Source organism: Saccostrea cucullata, unplaced genomic scaffold, assembly GCF_032062105.1.
Source record: "Saccostrea cucullata isolate Sc308-1 unplaced genomic scaffold, CSIRO_AGI_Scuc_v1 ctg8355, whole genome shotgun sequence".
Taxonomy (NCBI): Eukaryota; Metazoa; Mollusca; class Bivalvia; order Ostreida; family Ostreidae; genus Saccostrea; species Saccostrea cuccullata.
The window spans coordinates 13,758-28,120 of record NW_026926786.1 but is presented as its reverse complement, the minus strand read 5'-3'; the positions used below and the strand labels follow the sequence as shown (position 1 = coordinate 28,120).

At 38.9% G+C, this 14,363-nt stretch overlaps 1 long non-coding RNA gene across 1 annotated transcript; it reads right to left on the bottom strand.

Moving 5' to 3' along the window:
• Window positions 1–11,319: 11,319 nt before the first annotated feature.
• LOC134272650 (uncharacterized) lies at window positions 11,320–13,233 on the bottom strand. The gene is made up of 2 exons (XR_009993242.1): window positions 13,184–13,233; window positions 11,320–12,022 (listed from the first exon to the last, which is right to left on the bottom strand). It is a non-coding gene; the product is annotated as an uncharacterized LOC134272650 (long non-coding RNA).
• Between the last annotated feature and the right edge of the window lie 1,130 nt (window positions 13,234–14,363).

Sequence of the window (14,363 nt, the reverse complement as noted above, 5' to 3'; positions counted from 1 at the left end):
ATGTGCTCCCTGTCATGATCGGGAAATAACGGAAAAATCCGTCGTCAATTGAGTGTATAAATAATGGACTATCAATTACTATAAAAAACGTCAGTCACTTTTATTTCACTCACTGATAAATTGTATTTGCTGGGAAGGTCATTGTATCGACCGGAGAACTTACGAAATGATGACTTGAAACGAGACTGCTGATATTTTTGTTTCATAAACCTGTTTCTCGAAAATATACCTCGTTTTAGATATAAACTCGGTATGAAGATGCTGCATAAATAAAGGAAGTTGACGATAGAAAAGTTTAAAGTCATCACGTTTATCATAGAGCTCGGTTGGTAGATTACCATTTACGTCTTTTTCAAGTAAAATATCCAAGTATGAACCACATGTGTCATGTGATCTGGGGTATCTTTTTTCTCGAGCGCACCAGGATATATCGTTTATATCGACATACGAATGGCAATTACCATTTTTAATTGACAATCTCGTCGATATATCTAAATTCTGGAATTTTTTCTAAGTCCAAGGGGCATAACTCTGTCCGAAATGGTCCAATCATTCCCAAAACAAACTTGACCTGGATATGCGTATGATAAATCTGTATAACAAATTTAATTTTAATATGTTCCACTTTTGCGAAGAAAATGAACGGAAACTGGAATGTTTTGGAATTTTTCCAAGTCAGAGGGGCATGTCTCCGTCCAAAATGATCCCATCGTACCCAGATCAGAACTTGATCTAGATATTCCTTTGATAAATCTCTATTATACCAAAATTCATTTCAATATGTGCAACCTTTTCAAAGAAAATGAGCGGAGATTGATGGTGGACCGACAGACAGCAGCAAAGCAATATGCCCTCCCTTCAAAGGGGGGCATAAAAGGATGTATTAACTATAACACAAGAATTGACCTATAGGACAGAAAAATTTCCCGGGAAAAAGTGACAATTTAAAATTAATATTTGTTGTTTTCTACCGTATATATGTCTAAACTTTTCAAATTTGTAATTTATACCTAAAATTTATAATTTACAACTTTACAATAAACCTCCAAAGTTGGCCGATACACCATTTTGTCCGTTAAAGCGTTGATTTTTGCATGAATTTTGACCTAGAAGTCCTTCAGGGCAGGCCTGCCACTAAATAAAATTTTGATATTTGGATAGATTGGGATGTAAGGAATAATTCAAGATAGGATTTTTTAGGGGTACCGCTGCCCTAGGGTCGTAATTCACAAAAAACCTACAAAAAACTAGAGGTACTGTGAGCAATGAGCTCACTAAATGATACCTCCCCGCCTCCCATATGATTATAATGGCAAAGTCCATGTTTTGCTGTGGCCGGGAAACCCAAAATATGTGTCGAATCAAAAAATAAAATAGGAGGTGCACAATGGCAATATGTAATAAAGATTCTGTGAAAGTTTCAATAAATTTCACTCAGTGATAGAAGAGGAGTTGGGGATAATAGATGGACACCCCAAAGCGTAACAGACAGACGGACGGACATACCGATTACAGTATACCCTCCCACTTTTGAAGCGGGGGGTATAATACGGAAACCTGATTTTGATAATCTGCTTCAAATTTATACCGATCTTTATTATATTCAGACTAGCTCAGTTGACATACAATGTATACGCTGACCTTTACACCGTGGAAACTTTCTTTTTTCAAAAGTCGGGGGATCTAGTTTCAACTTTTAAATTTCGCCTTTTCAAAGACAATTAATTTTTTTATAGACTTGTGAATTTTCCTTCAATTATCTATGCTTTATGAATGTCCATTCTTGATATAAGAACCACTAAAAAGATATTAAATCGTAACAATCTAATGTACAGTTGTCAGTCCGGCGGAACAAACCTCAGTATAAGCACACTTTAGTAGTATAAGGCGCCTAGATAGGGGAACATTCTGATTATGTAAGACGCTGGGGGGTCAAGTAAGTGCACTTTTGACCCCTAAATACCGCTGGGTGGGTCAACGGAGTGCACTTTTGACCCCTTAAGACCGCTGGGTGGGTCAACTCAGTACAACCCCTGGGGTGGGGATAGGTGGGTCAACTCAGTACAACCCCTGGGGTGGGGCTGGGTGGGTCAACTCAGTACAACCCTAGTAAAACCTTAGCCTTTGACACTAGGTAAAATACGCTACTACTACGATTAGGCAGCGATTCACGAATGTGATTATGACGTCACGTTTTCATTCACAGCCAGGCCTAGAGCTGCATTTTCTGAAAACGGAAAACAATAACAATAACAAAGATACACAATGCAAAACAAGGAATTTTATTCAGAGTCAAAATGAATACATACAGAGTTTTTTTTTTACTTTTTCTTCTGTGCCTTTTCGGTCGTCAGGGACAGTTTCCTCTTGTGAGTAGTGCCTGGAATCTCCCTGCTGTGTTCCTGAGCCTTTTTCTCCTTTTTTTCTCCTTCTTTCACTAAGGGTTTGGTCTGGTATGTCCCTGAGGTCTTGGGTTCCTGAGGCTTTTTCTCCAGTCTTTCTACTTCTTTTAAGAATTGTTGATCCTCATCATCCTGTGGGCACTTATGAGCCCAATGTCCAAATTTACCGCACTTGTAGCACAAATCCTGCTTTTTGCTGGGGCAATATGGGGCCCGGTGCCGTAACTCTTTACAGATGAAGCAGGGGTCCGTCTGTCTTGTTTTCTTAGTATCTCCAGATCCCCTTGTCCCTCTTTTTTCTGGTAAGAGCTTCCTCCTCCTCTCATTTTCTCTTGCATGTTGGTGACTTTAACTTCTAATTTGGACAATCTCCCACGTATTAAACAAAATTCAATGGTGTTTTAATTTTTCAGATCAGTCAGCTTGTTATCAATACCAGTCAGCATGTTGACAATCCCATCCAGAGTTGTAGTCAAGATGCCCATATCTTCTTTATTCATGTATTCCGGAAGATTATACAATACCAAATCCAATCCGACGGAGTCCTGTGACTCTGGCATGGGGGTCCTACATACCCTTCAGGTGTCACATAACTAGGGTTGTCTGTGGTATTCATCATTGCTTCTGCCATATTTTTTTCACGTTTGTCAAGTTCGAAATGCCAACGAAGACTGATCGTAAATTCCCAGCTTTGCCTTATATACCTGTTGGATCTGTAAGGGCCGTGTGCATCAATAAGTTGGACTTACGTTTTGTCACCCTCGCGTGCATCACCCTCGCTCGTTTTACCTACGTTATTTTTTTCCACGAGTCACTGAACTATGCGTCCTGTATACGTCTCTACGTGGGTATAAATGAGAAAAAAGTCTGGTCCTTTCTTCACAATCGACTATCATGTCAACCCTTACACACTCACTCTCCGATTTTAGATGGGTATGATTATTTAGTGCGATGGATACAGAACAAACAAGAAGCTCTTCCCCCGGAGGCAGAACAAGTTTTTCAGAAAGCGATCACTATCATGGAAACCACTCAGGATTTGTGGTTACAATGCCTGGCGTTATCACATCATGCGACCGTGGGGAAACTAGCTATACTACATTTCTTATGTCAACGGTTGAAAACAATCCTGCCGCAGAAATGGTACGGACTGAGCCTGACCCATTATTTCGGAAAGCCGTACAGTTTCCTGACCCATCCTCAAGCGGCAAAAGTGATTTTACTGTGGCAGGAAATAGATGCGATGGAGAAAGTATGTATTCACTACGGAAAAAAATGGGTGGAAATTTCACACAGGCTAGGAAATCAGTGACTTTTAATACCAGTCTCAATCAAATCTATGATTTACCCCCCGAAGACCGGAGAAGTCCCTGGATGAGTCTAGTAGCCGATCGAATACGATTCCGGAGAATTCGACAGTTAGAACATTTGTTAGTCTTTAAGAAATAAATCATGTCAATATTCTATACGTCAGTGTTTGTTATTTATGACGCCATCTTGAATTTTTTTAGACGTGGAGTCTGTGTATGGTTTTTGATCAAACAAAAAAAAATCTAGAGTGGATCATGATCCATAAAGCAAATACGGATGATTTTAAACCAATACGATTCTTTTCATGTAAAATTTTCTTTCATAAAAAATCTGGTTACTTAAAAATCAGGGGATATGTATTCAATACCTTGTTGACACCAGATGTCACTTCAGTTTTTGATTTTTGTAAAAAAAAAAAAAAAAAAAAACAAAAGATCAAGACTTGTACATGATCTAAAAAGTAGATATGAATTGTTTTTATCCTCATGACATTCTATTTTTCTCAAAATACCAGTCAGAAAAAGGCTAGATTCCAAGAATCCTGATTTATCTCATAGTATGATTTTCTGAAAATCCGTGACCTCTGACCCCCTATTATGTCTATACCTAAACCCATGTTAGCTTGATTTTTACCCTGATCATGACTCTTTTGAAATAAAAACTATATCGGCACTCTTCCCTAGGTCCTTTCTTCCGAGCTCTCATGAGTTTTCCTGATCTCGCACTCTAAAGACTTAAAAGGCTTATTCTATATACTCTGGTCACTGGATTTCGCCTCGTCGCTTCGAGGTTTTTCACTCTTTTCTCCACGACGGATGCATGTCATGTATCAATTCTAGTATGAAAAGAGGCAGGAAAATTACCTTGTTTAGACCTGTATCATGATTGAATCCAACTATGAATACACACTAAATAATCCATGAAAAGGTATAAGTCCCAAAGTACAAATCACACACAATTTGGGTTCGCCATATTTCGGCTCTCACCATCGAGGTGCTTTCTACAACGTCCTTTATGTGTGCATAAATACAGACTCTCTCCAGCACTCGGCGTCATTAGTTAGTACCAGATTTTCTGTACGCGCACGATGGTTTCGGGGGAAGGTCTCCAGAATTTTTATTTGATCAGCGGGGTGGAGGTACTGGCCTTGTGGATTGTCCGGGATGTAGCCACCCACCGGGAGCTGGCCAGATGGCCGTTAGCCACACTGGGTTTGGCCCAAGACCTACCAGAGACGAGGGGAGAGAGGAGGAGGCGAAGACGGAGGCAGCGACAGCGCCCCACCCCCTACAGATGGGCAGAGGCAGAGGAAGCCGACGATGAGGGAGCCACGGGATATTCGGCGCCTTTAAGCAGTCCGTAGCAGACCTATCGGAACCCGTCGCCCCCGCCCGGGTACACCCCGAGGAGCCAGTCCCCCCCCCCCCCTTTACGACCACCTACACCGACCTGGTGTCCTAGCCAAGTCCAGGGAGCAGCAGCAGCAGGATCGGATTCAGAGTGGGAGCCGCCTGTCAACAACAACTGGTCCCCCAGACAGTCGTCTCGGAGGAGGAGCCAGCACCCCCAGCAGTCTGGAACTCGCCCGTCCCCAGGGGCCCCGTACCGGTCTGGGGGATGCAGGTGCCTGAGGCCCGGATGGATTTTCGCACCGTATGTTTGGAGCAACACCAACCGTCCAACTACGTGTGTGAAGGATGCTATAACAGGCCCGCCTGTTATAGCTGTTCCCGGGTCCCGGTCACCCAGACCGATCCGCCCTCGTGCTGCCCGCTCTGCCGGCGCCGCGAACCGAGGCCCCCTACAACCCGCGGAGTGATCTTTGATGACAGGCTTAAGAAGACCTCGCCCACGAAGACCACCTCCCCCAGCCAGACCGCCGCCACCACCCCCCGGAAGGCCTGAGTTCTTGGAGCCACTGAGCTCGAACCAGCGACCACCCCTTTCCATCAGACGGGAGTTTCGGGGTAGAGGCAGACCATTCAGGGAGTAAACCCTTGATAAAAAAAAATCGACCAAACGGCTCTTTTAAGAGCCACCCAACTGTTTAGAAAAGATGCCTTCTATACAGAGGTAAATAGAAACGTTTTGTGTCTAAGAAAAGAGTACCCTTGTTATACAGGGATTATAAGAAACTTTTGTGTCTAAGAAAAGATAACCTTTAAAAATACAGTCAAAAAAGAAACGTGTGTCAAAAAGAAAAGAGTACCTTTAAATACAGGGTTAATAAGAAACGTTTTGTGTCAAATAGAAAAGAGTACCTTCTTATACAGGGGTAAAAAAGAAACGTTTTGTGTGTATCAAGTAAAAAAACACCAGGTCATTATATATTTTTTTTAAAATTAGATTTTTTTTTTAAACTTAGAATTTTTTAAAAAAATTTTAAAAATAATAATAAATATGGAAAAAAAACACAGAGTCCCTTTCTTTCATGAAATCATATAACACACATCAACTTAGAATTTTTTTTTTTAATTTATGTTATATCACATCAAACAACAACAATAACACACACACACATACACACTTAATGTTTATGAAGAATGTACACCTGTTTGTCATAAGTGTGTACAAATTGTTCAATATAATGTCTATAATGAGTCCAGTTTCCTCCGGCTAGCCCACACCCTATTTGATAAGGAAAAGCATAAGTCTGGTAATTTAAACTTTCCCCCATTTCTTGTAAACAAGCTTGAAACCATTTCTCTCTATTTTCTCCTGAGTCCTGATAAATAGAAATTCATTTAGGTCTGTGGCTTGCTTTCCCATAATCCCATTGAGCTAGTAAACAAATGACCACTGGTGTTTGTGAGGTAAACACCCTAATATTGCCTGGAATTCCTCTATCTTCTTCAAGGACTAAATTTCTAGACCCTAGAGGTCTACGGGTCGCATAGATTTTCGCTTGTGGGAATTTTTCCGCAAGACTTTGACTCAATCCATGAGCTTTTACAGTCAAACAGTTACATTGATGGACAATGGCTTCTACCTCACTGTTGAGTAAATCACCTTGCATCTCCTGGAGACTCATGATGTAATGAGTCTATTTAAAAAAAAAACAACCTGTTTTTATAAAGAACAACAACAACATAAAAATTTTTAAAATATTTTATTTATTCAAAATCTTGAGTGATCTACATACATTAAGAACTTTCTCTTTAAGGATATCCGATCCTCAGCAAGGAAGGATAACTCCAAAAATACATATTTAATTTGAAATGCATCAAAGTGAAGCTTGAAAATGAATTTTTTTCATGCAACAATTTTCATTTTATTCATCTTTATAAGGTTCAAGGTTTTTGGAAGTCTTAGAAAAGGTCCTATAAAAGTTGACATTTGTACCCTATCAAAGGAAAAAAAATAATACAGTTTTAGAGAAATAAGATTTTCTTGAATCCAGCGTTAGATACCAATGCTTATTAGCATGATATGAAATAAGCAGTGATTTGTGGTGTCTTGCAATGATAGCAAAAGCCTTTTACACTATGTATTATAGAATACATGACGGAGATAGAAAACAAAAAATAACAAATAAGTATAAAAAGCATGACAATTTCTCCGAATGCCTGGATACCTATCGTTTTTTAACCTAAAATATATTTGTTGATCAATCTGCAATTAGAAAATGCATAGCTGATATTTCTATTCGCTTTTTCTGCAAAAATATTGGAAATTTGACGATTTTCCCTATATAATATAATTAAATTTAATCTTGAACTTTAAAGAAACACTGTGGATAAATTTACATAACTTTGAGGATTCAGAGATACTTTTATGAGGACTTTTGATTACTTAACTGCAAATTTTATAAACCTGAGAATCGGACTACCTTAAAGCTGCTCTAGCCTCTCTCACTTCAGGTTTCTTCCAGTGCCCTATTTCCCATTGTACCCAATCTCTGGGGTCCAATTCTTTTGTTTCTCTCCTCAGGTTCCAGAACTCCATATTCTTCATAGTCACCGCCTTGCTTGTAAAACAGGCTTTCTAATTCTGGGGTACTTTGAGAAATAGCAAATCTGGCAGTCATATGAACTTTACACATATCAGGTCCTCCTACTTGTTTTTTCATTTGAATGAATCCCCGGATTTGATGCAGTTCTCCTGTCCAGGGATGCCTTTCTTTTTGTAAAATCAAATACTGGAAATCTTCGTTGCTCAGAAACATGTCTATATCTTCTTCTTCTTTAACCTCTGGAATGATAAAGGTCCAATTCATGGCAATCCTATGACATCTGTCTGGAAATTTAGGATCATGAACACTCTCATCCGTGGGTAAATATTCATTACGAGGTTCCGGATCCAGCGTTTTCAACTCTATTCTTCTTTTAGGCCTAGAATCTTCCTGGGTTTCCATAGGGTGGGTTAATCTCTTTTCTAATAAGGCAAATTTCTCCATCTCCATCTCCATATCTCTAGGAATTCTCCTGCCAAACTGTCGTTTACTCAACCACATACCCCATGCAAATGATGAGGATCGTCTTTTCCACGTTGTATTTATACCCCCTTGGAGGATAAGTCAGGGTCGTGTGCAGAAATGCATGTTTTACCTACGTTTGTGGGGTTTTTTTTGTTTTGCATTTCCAGCTACGTTTTGTTTACGACTTGACGCAGCCATTCTTCCCATTGTGACGTCATCTTACTCAATCATGAGCTCACTACCTGTGCAGTGTTTTTAAGTACGTAACCATAACACATTTTAGGGTTTATTTTTTCATTCTTTATTAACAACAAACAACAACAACAACAACAATGCATTACAATACATTTTGATAAGAACATTGACACTTTTGTCCATGACCCGTAGGTAATTTGTGATAAGTGTTTTTAAACCAATCAGCCACGTATCGATCCCTTTGTAAAGCCGTACTCTGGTCAAAGGGGAATAACCATTCGTCGGTTTTCTTTCTTTTCTTGTCTCTTTGATGTAAATAATACACACAATATTGTCCACACACATCGGTATTCCAGTCTTGATAGCTATACGGATTATAGATCCATTGGTGAGCATGACGCTGGATAAAGTCTTGAATTTCTTTTTGTAAGGGAGGAAATCCATAAGAATCGAAATATTCCACCACGGGACTGCTCACATACAGACACACCCAGTGTTCTCCAGGTCGATCTTGAGGATCCGTATTCACTACGATGGCTTTTTCTCCATGTCTTAATTGATCCGGTAATAAATCTACAGGATACACTTCCCCCAAAAAACTCTTGAATTCTCTGGATAAGACTTCTCTCAATTGTCCCGTGTCCATTAGTAATCAATACTCACTTCTCTCTGTTTGTTAATTTCTAATAGATTATCGAATTCTGCATACACCACACAATTTAAGGTGTTAGCCGTATTGTTGGTAAACTGAACTTCCACTCTCAGATTTCCTGTTTCTATGATGTGGAATTTATCCGATTGCGCCTCTTGATCTTTAGTGAAATCCCAGCCCCATAGAGTGTATCCGAATTTATACTCTTCTAGGGTAATGTCCGGAGCCCAATCTTCTCCTAATTTTCCCAGGGCTTGATACAAACTGAGATAACATCTCAGATATAAATCGTCGTTGAAATTAGGCTCAAAACAACGAGTACTCATGGTCTCTCCGTTGATACTGACATCTAATTTCTTAATCCCAATGTTTTGGAAATGAAAGGGATTTTTAGTTTGATCTCCGTTAAATGCCGCATTCTCCACAAAGCCTAAAATGAGACGTTAAGGCATCTGGCCTTGAAACAGATGATCCGTAATCTTAGACTGAGTTCCTGTAGGGATGGTAAAGGTTTTCACTTCCACTCTTCTCAATGGATATTTGGCTCTGTGGGTATTCAAACTTTGATTAATGGCAATCATCATGACTGCTGTGGGTTTGACTTTTCTCACCCACAAGACCATACTCAATATTTTCACTTTCCCTGTACTTCCTCCTCCTTTGATCATCATGTAGAAAGCGGGTCTAGCTCGATTAAATCGCAAACGGACGTCCACTCCATTGGGCAGAAATCGATCTTGTTGAAACAAATCTAAATGTAAACGATCCAGCAAGATGATTTTGCTACTCCCATTGATGGCTTGGTGACGTTTTCGGAATCCTTCGTTTTTAGAATTGGCCGGTAACTCTGTAAGGATGGGATCGTTAATGACGGCAGCACCATTTTGTCCCTTGGTTACATTAAATGTTTTATTTTGAGCTACACCAAGGTCATCTAACCCCACTTCGTCCATGTGTCCTGCTGTATCTTTTTCCCACAGACTACAGGCCCGCATCTGTGTCATTAAAGTTCTGGGTTGGTAAGAGAGTAGTTTTTCCAGATAAGCTTTGTCAGGATAGGTATCCGTACCCGGAGTCAATATTTTTCCATTCAGATTGAGATCGATTTCCGTAAACAAGGAATGTAAAATATTATTCACTGGACTGGAAGTGCTGTTAGCCCCAGTCAGATCACTTCCATCGTCTTTGGTAAATTTACATACCATTTGAAGATAGGTTTGAGATAAATCCAGATAGTGATCTCCTTGTCCTTTGATTTCAAATTCGATAGGAGCGGTCTCCGAATCTAAAGTACTTGAAATGGGGTAATATTCTTCCCATTTAGAGTCTTAGCAATATTAGTCGGAGGGACTTGAAACAATTGTAAATTGTTCATCCCACACGCACAGAAATCGGGCTGTAACATGACGTGTCTAGTAGGATTAAGTTTTCACAAATGAACCTTCTGTTCACTGGACTGTCCTATTTATACTCTCCCTCAGTCAAAAACATCTACAGGACGTTTTCTTTTAGGAGTTCCTCCTTGTGTTTTCCTTTTTTCTCTTAGGACCTTCTCGGGCTAAAATAGGTGTCTTTTTTCTTCTTTTCGCAGTACCTCCTAGATTCATTTTTTGTTTCACCATTCCCGAAGTATTTTTGAGGGCTCGTACTCCGTGAGTTTTGACTGCGTCTTTTAAAGATCTCTTATCCCAGATAGCAGGATGTTATTGGACCTTTGTTGGGCCAACAACGCTCCTTATGTTGGGCCACTGTTTGAACTCAACATTGGGCCATCGGTAATTTGCTCATCGGCCCTTAATCAAACCAACTTGTTGGCTTATTGTTGGGCCAATGTAACAGTTAATATTGGGCCACTGTTGGGCCAATGTATTATTTCAATATTGGGCAAACGTCATTTTTGTACAATTGGGCCATTGTAAGCAACTAATATTGGGCCAACGGTAATTTGCTCATCGGCCCTTAATCAAACCAACTCATTGTCTTATTGTTGGGCCAATGTAACAGTTAATATTGGGCCACTGTTGGACCAATGTATTTTTTCAATGTTGGGCAAACGTCATTTTTGTACAGTTGGGCCATTGTAAGCAATTAATGTTGGGCCATCGGTATTTTGCTCATCGGCCCTTAATCAGACCAACTTGTTGGCTTATTGTTGGACCAACGAACGGATATCATTGAGCCATTGTTGGGCCACTTATTCTTTCAATATTAGGAAAACATCATTTTTGAGCCAACGTTGGTTTGTATCTTATTGGCTCTCCATCATGACAACTCATTTGCTCTTCACTGGTTGGCCATTTGTCCTCAAAATTGACAAACAAATATATACAGTAAGGTTATACTAGTTTTGTAGTACAGTTTAATGGTAAAAGCCCTTTAATACTATCTATATATGCTATATATGCTAGATTAATAGTTTAATACATATTCTCAATATTCTCATAGAATTGCCATCAACAAGTATTGCCTTGTAAGTAGCTCTACATTAATTAAAAACTGAGGAAAAAGAAATCAAAATATAAAATTAAATTATAACATACCATAATTTTATTACGCAGTGCATGAAGAAAACATTAATAAAGAATTAAAAGTTGATGCTCACTTCAAGCGATACATGTAGGATTACATGACTGTATACTCCCTCTCTGATGTAAATTATGCACAAGTTCAGTAAATTACAGGTATCAATAAGCACGTCTAACAAATAAACAAAGCCCTCCTGTTCTTAAAATAATACTAAAATGAATCCCGTCATTTTGTTTACTTACACAAAAAAATGTTTCTGGCATCTGCATCATGTTTATAACCGACAAACACACAAAAAAGGGTAGAACTACAGGTATGTCACACTATATCACAGAAAAAAGTTAGGCACTGCCACTTTCCATCTGATCCCTCTCCTAAGTCTCCATTTCCTCTTCCCGAGTCTCCTCCTCCCCCTTCTTTTCTTCTGTGTCCGTTTCTTCCTCCCTCATCCCTGTCCTTGGCATACCTTAGCCATTCTTTGATTGTGTTCTCCATGTCTTTTTAGAATCTCCAGTAGCACTAAAATTGTAATATTTGGTACTTAATACATTTGTTACTTTTCTCAGTAAAGAGTAAACATACGATTAAATTTACAAGTATATCACTATATTTTTAAGCTGTCAATTAAGGAATAACCGTCTTTTTTGTTTCATGGTGTGATTAAGTGATTAGCTTGCGTGATGAAGGCATTAATGCATAATATTAATACGCTTGATAATCATCATCAAAACAATTTTGATTCAATGTTGCCCCATATAAAATACATGTATTGAAAATTTGTCGTTACACTGAACAAATTTTAAATGAAAGAATTAACCCAATTTATTTTTAGTAATGAATAAATTTTGTTTTAACTTCAGCAAATTCAACATTGTCAAAATGTTTTGATCATGTTCTCGACGTTAAGTGTACATAAATAAATTAAGTGGTAGACTTCGGAAATGTATTCTACTAGACACAAATTTCAAATTAAATAAGGAGCAAATTATTAATTGTTTTAACTGTATCAAAACACATTTTTATACTTTCATTTATTTTTCTTGTATATAAACACAAAATTTAATCACTGATGATTTATTTTGTTTCGATAAATAATAAGAATCTTAAATTTATTTTAGCTAGCTTGATTTTTCAAGTAAGATTGGTTGTATATTTATTTCTGATTGTAGAGACGATCAGATTTGTTAATATACAGATTTGTAACAATTAAATATTTATACACATTGGCCCAATGTTGGTCCAATATATCGGGCCATCATTGGACCAAGGAGCAAAATGACACTGGACCAACGGCATTTGCAAACATCGGCCCAATGTTCTTGTTGACGTTTCGCCAACAATGTCGCATTCACTGAGCCAATATTGGCGCGACGTTGGGCCAATATCTGTAGAAATAACACTCTACATTGGGCCAACGTTGGCCCAACATATCGGGCCAACATAGGGTCGATGAGCAAACTTAAATTGGGTCAATGCCATTTGCCAACATTGGCCCGATGTAACCGATTACATTGGCCGAACGTTGGCCCAATGTTAGCATGCTATCTGTTCAGTGTTGACCCAACAGCACCTGGCCTCTGCACTTCCCCGTGTCTGATTTACACAGATTTGTACATGATATCGTTTAAAAACTAAACGTTAATTCAGCTGTGCCGAGGCAAACATATAAATAATACTTACAAAGTGGATGCAGATATGCAAGGTATCAGTCTCATTACGCTCGTGTCAGATTAAAAATGGCGCGGGTATTACAAGTAGCCCGGATGTTGTCTACCCATGATGCTCAGTCTGATTTATGGTATATTGGGCCAACGTAGGGCCGATGCCAGTCCCCAAGCAAATATTTTCTCTCATGATAATAGTTTTATGATATAATGCAAACAGTAAGCCCAACATTAGCGCACTATTATACATAACCAGCTATCAACATTCCATGTTGGGCCATTGTTGGCCCAATCAAGGTAACCCAACATAGATAATAGAACCATAATGTAAGATTTGGCCAACGGTGTTCTGCTATCTGGGTTATTACAAATAAATAAGCATATACACAATTCAAAAAATAGAATAAAACACTCTTTGATGCTTGATCACTTAAGTGCAAAGTTAAAATGTTGAAAATATCATATCTAAACAAAAGCAGTCATCCAATGATGAGCATGGACATAGAAAGTCCTCTTAATTATTTCAGAATGTGCCAACCTTGTCCCAACGTAAAGCTCAGCAGCTAATTATAAAATTAACACCATCAATTAGTTGGAAGTATAATAATTGGGCCAACGTTGGTCCAATATAAATATCCCATCTTTGAAGACCTAAACAAAATAACACTTGTGTGTATTACAAACATTGGGCCAACTTTGGGCCAACATACTACTACCAACTTGATAGGACACGTTCTTTAATGGTGTATTACAAACAATGGGCCAACGTTGGGCCAACATACTACTACCAACTTGATAGGACTTGTTCTGTAAGGGTGTATTAGAAACAATGGGCCAACGTTGGGCCAACAAAATACTACCAACTTGATAAGGCACTTTCTTTAAGGATGTATTACAAACATTGTGCCAACGTTGGGCCAACATACTACTACAAACTTGATAAGGCACTTTCTTTAAGGGTGTATTACAAACAATGGGCCAACGTTGGAACAACAAACTACTACCAACTTGTAAATACACTTTCTTTAAGGGTGTATTATAAACATTGGTCCAACGTTGGGCCAATGCCATGATCCTTCCTTCTTTGGAAACTAAAGTGAATGGAAGTTGCTTACGTTGGACCAACAATGGGCCAACATAGGAATTCCGTCATGGTCGAGAAGGTTGACTTGGTAACATTGGTCCAACGTTGGGCC